This window comes from Ischnura elegans, chromosome 8 (genome assembly GCF_921293095.1).
Source record: "Ischnura elegans chromosome 8, ioIscEleg1.1, whole genome shotgun sequence".
In the NCBI taxonomy this organism is placed as follows: domain Eukaryota; kingdom Metazoa; phylum Arthropoda; class Insecta; order Odonata; family Coenagrionidae; genus Ischnura; species Ischnura elegans.
Genome location: NC_060253.1, coordinates 71,487,254 through 71,499,714, shown reverse-complemented (window position 1 = coordinate 71,499,714; position 12,461 = coordinate 71,487,254). Strand labels below are relative to the sequence as shown.

General features: G+C 39.5%; 2 non-coding genes across 2 annotated transcripts; both read right to left on the bottom strand.

Annotated features, from left to right (window-relative positions):
* Nucleotides 1-2,981: 2,981 nt before the first annotated feature.
* On the bottom strand, nucleotides 2,982-3,052 carry Trnag-gcc. Its single transcript has one exon. It is a non-coding gene; the product is annotated as a tRNA-Gly (tRNA).
* A 4,894-nt stretch (nucleotides 3,053-7,946) lies between these two features.
* Nucleotides 7,947-8,017, bottom strand: Trnag-gcc. The gene has a single exon. It is a non-coding gene; the product is annotated as a tRNA-Gly (tRNA).
* Nucleotides 8,018-12,461: the final 4,444 nt, after the last annotated feature.

The following is a 12,461-nucleotide window of genomic DNA, read 5'->3' as shown; positions in this document are numbered from 1 at the left end:
CTTTTGAGGTGGTTTTTAAGCTGCGTTATAGTATTTAGTCAATTTCTATTACTGCAAACCATGGATTTTAAAATGACCGTTATTTATGTTAGCCTTGCAATTCAGCCTATCGTAGCAATCAGGCTAGTAGGGCATAATAATAATGGTAAATATTCAAGTATTGCGGGGTAAAATATATTTTATCCCATCAAGTATGATGTTGCGGGATTGGATTTAAAATAGTTCTTTTGTTTGGTGAAAAAGCTGATCATTTTCATATCTCAGTAATGCCAGCCAAAGAGAGGGAAAGGGTCCACTGTTCCCAAGTTCCCAAAAGGCGACCCTAAAGGCCTGTATACTCGATACATTAACACGTACGAGTTGATGTCTGTTTGCGTGAATGATTTTTGTGGACCGGAACGGAACATGTAGGAGTGCATGAACCAAATTAGAACAGGTTCTATTTTCTGTGCATGCATTCGGAGGGGCGCAGCTAAGAATTAAGGTTAGGGGGGGTTTTTGGTGCAACTAAGGTCTGTTCACTTTATCTTTGCGGGTGAGCTGGTGTGGCTTAACCGAGTTGGGGTGAGAGGAGGGAAAGTTTATCTACACGTGACTTTCCCTCTCCCAATCAGCTGACAGTAGGCGTGGCCTAGCACTTCGGACCCCATTTAGAATACGCTGCCAGTGTTTGGGACCCTCATGAAAAAGGCTTAAAAACGGAGTTAGAACGCGTGCAAAGAATAGCTCCCAAGTACGTGAAAAGTCGCTACGATATTCTTGTTAGTGTAACTGACCTCTTAGATAAACTCGGATGGGAATCTCTGTTAGACAGTAGACTGAAAAATCTAACGAGGGGTCTAACGAGGGAAAAGTAGATCATTTCTCTCACTTTTGTCGTCGCAGTTTTCTAATATCCTTTTAACGAACCCCATTTTACGATTAGCTTGACCTGTTATTTCCCGAGTACGTTCCTTCCGCATCGGCATTATTTGCCTAATACTTACGAGAAGACATGCAGTTAATGAAAGCCTACAAATCATTTTTGCATTTACTTTCTCCTGCATTAAACTATATAAGCGTACCCTGTTTCATCGTCTCTCTAACCAAACCTTTAAGATAAATGCAAGAGCAGTGTCTTTTCTAACGAATTTAGCCATCTCTTACGAACACCAACGTACTACGGATGATCAGATCATATAAATAAAATAAGAGAGATAGGCTGTAGAACAGACAGATTCAGAATGTCTTTTTTTCCACAATCAATGAGAGATTATGAAGGCAGCGATTGAACTCACGCATAAATTAGATGACCTGTAGTGTAGCCTACTAACTTGGTATACCTTGATGTATATTACTGAATTTTATTATTATTTCTGACAGGATGTGGTAGTAAAATTTGTTAGCATGCGTGACGTTTTTTGGACCGTGTGATGTGCATGTGGGAATCCAATTGCATGATAGGTCATTCCCTGTCAATAACCCTTGAGGTGGCTCGCAGGGTATTATGCAGATGTAGGTGTAGATGTGTGGCCCGTTCAAATGGCTTTTTGTCATGGAAAAAAACTCGAGTTAATTCCTAAATCGGGAACTTTCTATGGAAGTAGATAGTGCTAAATGAGTAGCTATCCCTGATATCTGGCGGCTCAAACAACCTGAATGGTTTTGGTTGACGCTATGAGGAATCAACCATTGAGTGGCAAGAAGAACCTATTCTCATATACTGTGATCTAACGCTACTTTACCCTGAATAATTTGGTATGACGGTGTGCCCTCTTTTGATTCTACTTATAGTTTCATTTCCTCCTGAATAGGTTAGCCGTAGCGTTCGTGTGATAGACTCCGACCTTGAGCTTTGTCTCTAAGTCTTTTGTTCGTTATATGCTCGCGCACGGAGGAAGTGCTACCCTAGCTCAAATTCCTCCTCGATAGCTTGAAAAGCGTCGCAATATTAAGCATTTCACGAAGTGGGAGAGACCTTGCGAGGGGGATATTCATTTTTCCCCTCGCGAACAAAGAAGCCTAGATAATGTATTCACTGGTTATTCGAGGAGCGCTTCCTGAGTCGGGGTGGAAATAAGACTGCTGAAAAATCTTGCTGTTTCCTGTCGTATAGGACAATGCATTTTCTCGTCGAAAAGTCTCGTCGTGTTTAGGTCCTCATTATGCTTAAGAATAGTCATTTTTCTTCTTACACAGGCTTTGTGTGGTCTACATGTAGAGGGCCATAGTCCATCCCGTAGGCCTTAATTTATGCTGGCACTTAGTTAGCTTTTTAATCGGCTGTCAAAAAAGTCCGCAGCGCGCCTGTGAGCACAGATCAATCTATGTATCCACGTGCCCATATATGCCCCACACCCCCAATGTTTACGATTCACAGATGTTAAAGGAATTCGGTCGGGAGCCACTAGAGAGTCGGAGGATGTGCGCCAGGATTAGATTGTTGAGCAATTGATAATAGATATCTTTATGAGAGACACGAAGAGATTTACAACAGAGTCCCAATACATTTCGAGGTCCGAGAGAACGATAAATTAAGAATTTTGCCAAACGGATTGGTATGGGAATTCATTTTCCCCCGACCGATGAAGGACTTGATGCTAGACTGAAGATAAATGCTAGGCGTAATTTCGTTCGAGCATTTCCTCTTTATTTATAAACGGCTAGTGACCTAACAACCCCCGCCACACACCTATTGAGGCGGCTTGCGGGGTACTATGTAGATATAGATGATAGCAATGGATTTTGTAATCGCAGCAAAAGGATTGAAATTTGAACATCTCCTTAATTATTCTACCTCGAGTATAAATTTACGCCGGCGGTCTTAATAGGGTGGTTTCCTTTTATTTTTTACTGCCCATATCGAAAGATTATTAGACTTGGAGTACGCACTTTACCCTTTTAGATTTTTAAATGACGATGTCTATTTTATACGAAAGCACCAAATCTTTCGTCAAATCAAAAATATATGTTACATTCATTGAAATGACCTCAAAAAACATTGCATCGGCCGGGAATCGAACCCGGGCCGCCCGCGTGGCAGGCGAGCATTCTACCACTGAACCACCGATGCTTCTTCTACTGTAAAAGAAAATATTGTGCCGTAAAAAGCACTTCACAATGGCCTCTCGGCGAAGATTTTCCTTTCACTTGAGTTGTCTCGTCAGCGGGAAGAGCACTCATTCGCTGACTTCCTTCCCCCCTCCTCCGCCTCCCACACCATCTCCCCAGCATTCATGTCGTAGTACAGAGAAGAATTTCGCCCAATGGATTCTTCTGATGTAGGTGAACTCTGTCATAATAGGGTGGTTTCCTATTATTTTTTATTGCCTAAATCGAAATATAATTGCTCCTGGAGTACGTATTTCACGCTTTTAGATTTATAAATGACGATATCTATTTTTCGCGATAAAATTAAAAGTGAAAATTTTCAAGCGCGCGAAAACGCGACGGCTAAGTATGAATGTTGGGAAAAGCCCGTGTGACGTCATTCTGGTTCCCGCTTCCGTCTTGAGAGGTGACCTTGGGGCGGGGATATGTGCGCCGCTGCGATGCAGGCTGCTAGCAGGTATCAGAGTACTCTGTACTCTGTCACCTGCTAGTCAAACGATGTAAAACTGCTATCTACTCGTATAGAAAATAGGTCCCTGTAACGTCACGTGGTGTGGCATCACATGGGCGCCAATCTGGCCTTTTTCAAATGCGGTTAAAATAGACCATTGCCATTTGTATAAACTGGGATTTCTAAAACCAAATAATTTGTATATTATGAATACACTAATGGTGAGTAGCGAATCGCAATCAATATCTTTCGTTTTCTTTGATGAAGGAAACTACCCTATTATAGTTTATTTCCCCGTGAAATCGGATCGCTCTACAAACTGCGATGCGGGTGGCGACTTCTGTAAACCGATGAGTAAACGCGCGGTAAAACCTTTGAGTAAATGAATGAGTTGAAAGGACAGCACCTTTAATGGCCGACTGAAGAAGCGGTTTATGTTAGGGCGTATCTTCGTTTTTTCAATACTCTTTACATTCAAAGGCGTCCTGCGAGCGAAAATTAATTGGACAGGTACGGTAAAAAGACGTTATTTTGCTGACAAGGTTATTGTACTTACTTACTTGGCCCCCCTAGGTGAAAGTCGACGACGCTAATCACTACACCAACTGACCGATCTGTTGGGAGGTGCTCTATTTTGGATTTATATAAGGCTTGTTAAAAGTACCGTATGAAAATTAATCAATTATAGCCAAACTAAGGCCCATTAAATGCAACCACTACCAGGTCAGAGATGTGTTCGCCTTTCCGAATGCCATAAAAAATACGGCATTGAAAAAGGCGGAGGAAGATATGTGACCTCTCCTTGTCAATGAAGTCTACTTTGAATAAATTTAATAGCCCAAGAGCTAACTTGGTGGAAAATTTCCACGGTAAATTAAACCGGTAGATGAGAAAAAAAACCATGTGGGATATTGCTAAGTTTTTTAATTCCAAACTAACCCGGCCAGATGGTGATGCCGCGGGAAAACCTAGGTCGTACAATATTAAATATATGTGGAACCATAAAGTGTTTTATATTTCATTAAAAATCTGACTGTAGTTTTTCACTAGAAAAATTTTCCTTTTCCACTGATTGATAGTCAATTTACCCATTTCTGCTATTATTCTTTCTATCTCGATTGAATCTTATCTAAAACCTAGTAACCTTTCGCATCTAATTTGAGAATATGAGGACTCGTTCCATATACTTCCTGAACGGATTGATCGTATCTGTGGGATCTATTTATGTTCGTAGCGCTACCTCGTATTCCTCCCCAGCTTTGCATGAGAGGTATCGTTGTAATGGACCCGTTAGGTTATTTTGGTCACGAGAAATGGCGACTCAACTTCACCGGCATGCGAATATCAAGACAAGTGCATGGTCTCAGGTCAGTGTTTTTAGATACGTAATTTTATCTTTTCGAATACAAGCATCATTGAAATTTCATCGACGTTTATTTGTCTACTAAAAAGTTGTGAATTTAACATATGCGCTCGCAAGGGTGGTATAGAGCCATTGGTATACAAAACTAAACACTTAATTTGGTACCTTCATGTAATGCTTTGCTATACCATGTCAAAATGGATCAGTGAGCCTTTTTCAGATCCTCATCTTACTATTTTGTATTAAACTTATAAATCCACTATTTCAACTCCATTATAATATTCACATTTCTATATTCTGGAACTCTCTACCGCTAAATATTAAAACAACACAATCACCTCAGTCGTTCAAAGAAAGGCATTACTCCTAGCTGAAGTCCAGGTCTGAAGTCAGTTTATCATCTTTATTTTGCAATTTTATCAAAACTTTCTATAAATATATCTATAAATATGTGTGTTCATTACGATCTGCGTTGAAACCTATATATATTTATGCTATTTGATATTGAATATTTCACTGTTTTTTTCCAAACATTTACATCATGTCAGCCTTTCAATAATCCTCAAAACCGAACACTTACTCTTTGTATTGCTGCGTTATATTTTTGTCAAAATGCTATTTTGTTTGAGCGGAACGTTTATATTCATCTTCTATTCTTTTGCTCTCACAGGTTTTAACTAAAGCATAATAAATATTCATTCATTCATGTTGTAGGCCGATGTTTCGTTGGGAAACTTTCCCATCATTTTCATGGCTGATGATGGTGATGATGAAAAACTGACCGCGGAAATCATTGAATTACATTACATAAAGGAAGAAAAGATACACGCAGTTTTTATTATTCCAGCTGCACGTTCTCCTGAGAGAGGGAATAACACTCATAACATTCACTCGGTGATTTTCATTTTCATTCATGCTCAAGAGGCATTTTTCATAAGCCCTTAAAATATTGACTTAATCTCCCAACTAAACGTCGGCCCATAAGATGCAGAGCTTGACCCGGTTGGAAATCTGAGAATTAATCCAAGTCATTCTCCGGGAAAAACTCAGATTCTTTATCACTAGGGAGTTAATATAGAGCTGTGAACTAATGTGATAATCAATAGCACTTCAGGAAATCCTGTTTTCAACGAGCGTGGAAAAAATAATTAAGTCATCCATTTTATAAAATGACAATATGGTATATCTCAGAAATTTTGTATATATTGGGGAACATGCATGAAATTTGTTCATCATGCTAGATAGTCTCATTGAATAGAAAATTTTCTCACGAGTCCAAATATATAAACCAAAACTCTCCTAGTACTCCACAAACGTAAATAAATGCTACTTAAAATTGCTCGAATATCGCTTGAAGTCACGTGACTTGAAACGCCTCTGACGTCATCGCACGGTACACCATTCACTTCGCTAAGACAGTAGTGCGGTAGAGCCTTGAATGCAAGATATCGAAGTAAAAATCTTCGTCGAGCTTTGTTGTAATTCCTAAAAGGACAAGTTGACTTAAGAGGGATTTAAGAAAGTAAAGTACCTCCGTTAACTTTTGTGTCGACTTCCTTATGGCGGCTGATTATCTGAAAAACAGTGATTGCATCGTCAGTATCGTGATGCGGGAGTAAAATAAGGCAGGTAAATAATTATGCGATTAATGAAAATTATTTAGAACGTTTTTAAATATTTATTTATTGTCCATTAAGATTTTTTATACCCATTGCTAGCTGAAAATCTAACTGATGTATTTACTTACATTAGTTACCTACCATGCGGAACTTAGATAGTTTTCCCTAATCGGCCAAAGTTGAGATCCAAATGATCGTGAAAAGGTAAAAAGAAAAGTATTTGATAGACACAGAAATAAGTTTCAAGTACTATTTACGCTGTACTTACTCAAGTTCCTTATTTTAAACAGAAACCCACTGCAGAAACGAGAAGATATTTTTCGTTTTGCGTTGACATGCAGCGAACTTAATGGGCATCACATCAGCAAATACTTAGTTTACCTTACCAAAAGCCGCCCATTTCTCGTATACTCCTTATTTTCCCCAAGGTTTAATCGTCATCAGTATTTATTCTCATGAATAGCCAACTTCCTTTATGTATATAATCCTTCAATCGGTGGACTATTAGGTACATTTCTAGGGTTATTTACAAGATGAAATGAGTGATACATCTTAAATTTGGGGGGCATCCGAGAAATACTGGCGAATTGATAAAACCCTACGGTAACCCTGATTCAAGAGTGTACTTACGTTGAGAAATATCCCGTTGACAATGTGAATAAAGTAGTTAACTCCATTCCGTAAATCATCAACCACTTTCTTCTCTTATTTGTGTCCTTTGGGCACAAGCAAAAACCTTTTCTGGCGCGAAAATAGATGTACTTGAGTGGCGGGGCACTAAATACGATATATATGGTTTTCAGACGTTTGTCTATTGAATACCCATGGTGCAATACACTTATTCCACTAACCAAATCATGTGGGTGTCCAACCTAGACCGCAATTTGCAACCAACTTATTTTCATTTAATCTTTCCAAATCTTCCCAAACAATCCCCTTTATTTGTTTCAACAACGCCTTGGCAACCCAAAATATTCACAGTCTGCATTTTGTCGTTAAAACAGCAATTATTTTCGCCAAATTTGCATTTGAGCCCTCGTAGATCGATTTTCTATCCACTTCCTCAGGCTGTCATCAGTGGATCCGTGCCGTGACGTCACGCTCCGATGACGTCGTGTTTTCAAGCAGCCGATGAAGATCAATTTTTAAAGACTCATAACTCAGCTAAAAAGCATCATTTATACGCGAAAATTTCGGCGAGTACATTTGAGATAGAGGCCTTCTTATTCCAGTACTTTAAAAAAAATTGTGCATGTTCCCCATTATATGTTACAAATGGCTATTTTTTACACTTATGTTAAACTATTATTTGAAAATTTAATTATCAAATGTATTGTTTATTTAAACAGTTATCATTGAATCATTATAATTAACCATATATTATCGTTAAATGGTAAAAAAAATGACAACAAATTCGAAATTATGCATCGGCCGGGAATCGAACCCGGGCCGCCCGCGTGGCAGGCGAGCATTCTACCACTGAACCACCGATGCTCATATTACAGGGAAATTTTCCCTCCGCCTTTCACCTGAGATTCCCAGTCAGTGTGCAGTGAAGCGAGTGAAGCTGATCTTCCTCCATCCCTCCCCCACTCATCGCCGTTAGAACCGCGTGGCTGCCTACAAGTCGCGGGCGGATGATATGGCCCCCTTTCCGGGAAAGTTTGGCTGAGATAGGGAAAACAGTATTTGTCCTGTATCTTTGTATGAAAAAATAATAATAATATCGTTTATTTTCGTAGGCACTGGGGCCCATGAGAAAATATAAGTACATCTTTCTACATTTCACATTGAGATAGATAAATAAAAGAAAAGTAAATAAATATATATACATATACAGTCAAATGTGAACAGTGCATATCGCCTAGTACATGAAAGAAACAATACAATATTTTCGACAAAAAAAAAAAAAATAAATAATCGCACTTCGATATAACACACTAATTACAAAATTTAAGGTGACAAACAAAAGAAATATGAACAAGAGATATGAACATAAGAAAGTGAATATAAACAAGAAATATGAACATAAGAAAGTGAATATAAACAAGAAATATGAGCATAAGAAAGTGAATATAAACAAGAAATATGAACATAAGAAAGTGAATATAAACAAGAAATATGAACATAAGAAAGTGAATATAAGCAAAAGAAATTTAACTTGGGGATAAGGAGGCATTCTTCAGAAACCCATATGTGCTGTGTTTGAACCTATTGATATTTGTACTGCTTCTTATTTGGGCTGGGAGAGAGTTCCATATTTGTGAGGCGGTTACTATGAATGATTTGTTCATATGAGGCGTGTGATGTTTTGGAATATGGAGGTCAATGTTATGATTTCGGGTAGGTATATCATGAACCTCAGATTTTCTAATGAATTTCTCATACAAGTATGGCGGGTAACCGGTCGTTAAGATACTAAAGGCTAGAGTTATTATGTGAAGGGTGTGACGCTCTTTATACTTAAGCCAGTTGAGGTGATTGTAATAGTTACTGATATGGTCCCATTTTTTTAAATCGTAAATAAACCTTACAGCTGAATTCATGGCCAATTGGAGTTTATTATTGTTTGCATCGTCTTGGTTAGTGAATAAGGCTGTACAATAATCCAAGTGAGGGAAGACTAGTGTTTTAACTAATGAAATTCGTATGTCGGGTGTAAGTATTTCTCTGGCTCTGACAAGTTGATGTAGTGATCCCAAAATTTTACGCCTCGCATAGTTTGTTTGAGGCTTCCAGCTTAGGGTTCGATCGAATATGACTCCAAGGTTTTTTACTGTTTCCTCATAAGGTATATTGTGGCTACCGAGTCTTATTTTAGGTAGATTTTCATGGTCTAATTGGGAAAAGAAATAATTGCTCCCTATAATTATTGCTGTTGTTTTCTTGTCATTGAGAACCAAATGATTAGCCTGCGCCCAACTGTTAATTCTCTCGATGTCCTCATTGATAAGTGCGATTGAATTAATAATATTGGACGGCGATGAATGACGATAAATTTGAAAATCGTCGGCGTAAAGGTGGTAGCCACAATGCATGAGGACATCAGGGAGGTCGTTTATAAAGAGAGAAAAAAGAAGTGGGCTAAGAACTGAGCCTTGTACCATCCCCACGGGATTAGGGATCCAGTTTGACTGTAGGTTACTACTGACCACCACTGCTTGAGTGCGACCGCTGAGGTAAGATCTAAACCAGTCAACAGCACTCTTTGAGAAATTTAGGGTACTCAGCTTGCGGAGGAGCAATTCATGGCAAACGGAGTCGAAAGCCTTGGTGAAATCGAATAATACTAAGATCGTCACCTGGCGTTTGTCCATTGCCTCACGAATGTCCTCGGTAATTTTTAAGAGTGCAGTTTGAGTGCTATGTCGACCACGGAAGCCAGACTGCAAGGGGTTTAGTAAGTTAGCAGTGGATGTATATGAGCTTAATTGCTGAAATACAATCCGCTCAAATATCTTGGCAAAAGCACATAAAATTCCTATCGGTCTGAAGTCATCAGGTGTAGAGGGCTGGGGGCATTTAGCAATTGGGTGTATAAGGGAGTGCTTCCAGGTCGCAGGATAGTGTGCCGTTTGAAGTGAGGCATCTATTATATTTAGGAGCGAGGGCAAAATGACAGGTAGAGCCTTCTTAATGCAAGAAATGGGAATTTTATCATGTCCTTTGGCATTGGAGGTGATTTTTTTGCACGCGCTAAAAACTGAGGACGATGAGACATGTGAGAAGAAGAACTGATTATGATTCGCTGGAGGTGGGATATGAGGTTCGAGGGAGATTTGCGGTTCACTTTTGACAAAGTGATTATTGAGAACATCTGGATGGATATTTAAGATATTGCTATTGGTTTTAGGAGGTAAAATTCCAAGATTACGAATGGATTTCCACATAGATTTAGGATCGCCCTTTTTTCCTAGAGTGCGTTTGAAATAATTTTTTTTTGCATTGCGTATCATACTCTTCACTTGGTTACGTATGGTTTTGTATCTAGTGAGAGTAGCCGGAACTTTATATCGCCGGAACATTGCTCGAGTAATATTTCTTTCCTTTATCTTCAGTTTAATTTCTGGTGTGAGCCATGGTGTCGGGGGATGGGTGACACGTACACTTCGGATTGGAGCATGCGAGTCCAGTGTGTTGAGTAGGAGGGAGTTTAACTCGTTAACTTTGTCGTCCACAGAAATCAGTCTACTGATGGAAGACCAGTTAATCTGGCATAGATCGGTGATGAACTTTTCCTCGTCAAAATTTTTGAAGTCTCTGAAGGTTACAATTTTTGGCGTAAATGATGGAATTAACATTTTGTAGGTAACAAAGACTTGGTCGTGGCATGAGAGTGGCGGATCCAGTGTTTGACCAGAGGACGTAATTTTATTAAGGTCATCAACACAGATAATATCTAGGAGAGAGCTGCAGCTCTTCGTATGACAGGTTGGCATAGTTGGCACAATATTCAAACCACACACTTGTAATAGGTTAAGGAAGGCATCTTTATCAGCTGTTTCTTTTAAAAGATTGATGTTGAAGTCACCCATGACAACTCGATTTACATAACTAGGAACAGTATTAACAAGAAAACTTTCGAGTTCGGGCAACCCATTTGTCTTTGGTGGTCTGTATACAACAGTCGCTAATAATTTTGAATATGGACCGCTAATTTCAAGAGAGATATACTCCAGTTGATTATCAATTACATTAGCAGATCGACCCAAATCTTTGACTTTTAATGATGAGTGTACATATATGCCGACCCCTCCTCCTCGTTTTCCTTCACGATCATTTCGGTATAGTACAAACCCAGGTAAGGAAACCATTACAGAGTCAATTGATTCGTTTAACCACGTTTCACTCACACCGATTACATGAAAAGTGTTTGTACAATAGTAATGTCTGAAATCATCGATGTGAGCAATCAATGACTGGGCGTTGACATGAGAAATTCTCATTTCCTCATGCGAGGTGGATGTTACTGGTAATTGTACTGGTACCCTTATTTGAGTATCTATAAAAAATGATCAAGATCTTCCTCTTTACAAATAACTTTTGCGGGGGATCCCGTCTCTTTCCTTGCCAGAATATTCCCACCCCTAACCCAGGCAAACTTGATTTTTCCAGCTTTCTTCAAATCTCTCGTCAACGCAAACAGCTTTTTGTTGACCATTGTGAGTGACTCATCTACGTATATTGGGCTGGAGGAGTCCATGCCAAGGTCTCGGGTATTGAGATCCCTGCGTGTTCGTCGCTTGTTTATTAACTCATCTCTAATAAGTTGTCTTGTGAAACGAACAACAATAGGAGGGATTCTGGTGAGACCTTCCGGATTGTGAGAGGGGCGCGGTCTGAAAACTTGGTCGATATCTTCAGGTTTCATTTGGACACCTAACACCGATCCTAGCTTTAGGATTGTACCGGTTAAACTGTCACCGGTGTTAACCGGGACGCCACGAATTTCAAGAACGTTTCTTTTACAGTCTTGTTCGTTTTTGTTAATTTTAACTTCAAGGTCACATATTTTCTTTTGAAGACGTCTATTCTCGGCTTCCACTGTTTCTAGTTTATTACACATCACTGATAGTTCCTTCTGAAGCGACTCTAGGCGCTTCGACTGGTCGCTTAAGGAGGCACTGTTAGCACTCACCAGATTAATTAATTCCTCTTGCTTGCCCTGCAGAGCGTTCATGCGATCGAGGACTTCTTGCAGCATCGTGCGCACAAGTTGACTATCGGAAGAGGTGCCCTCAGAAGACTCAGGTCTCGGTGCAGCTACCACAGGATGACCCGGCGTTTTGGCACGACACGCGTCGCAGAACCATTGTCGGCACTTCTCACTAAGTAACTTGAAGTCATCATCGGATATTGAGAGACAAACCGGATGATAGAAGTCACCACATTTGCCGCAAGTGAGCGATTTTTGGTCTCGCTTAATGGGTTTCACGCA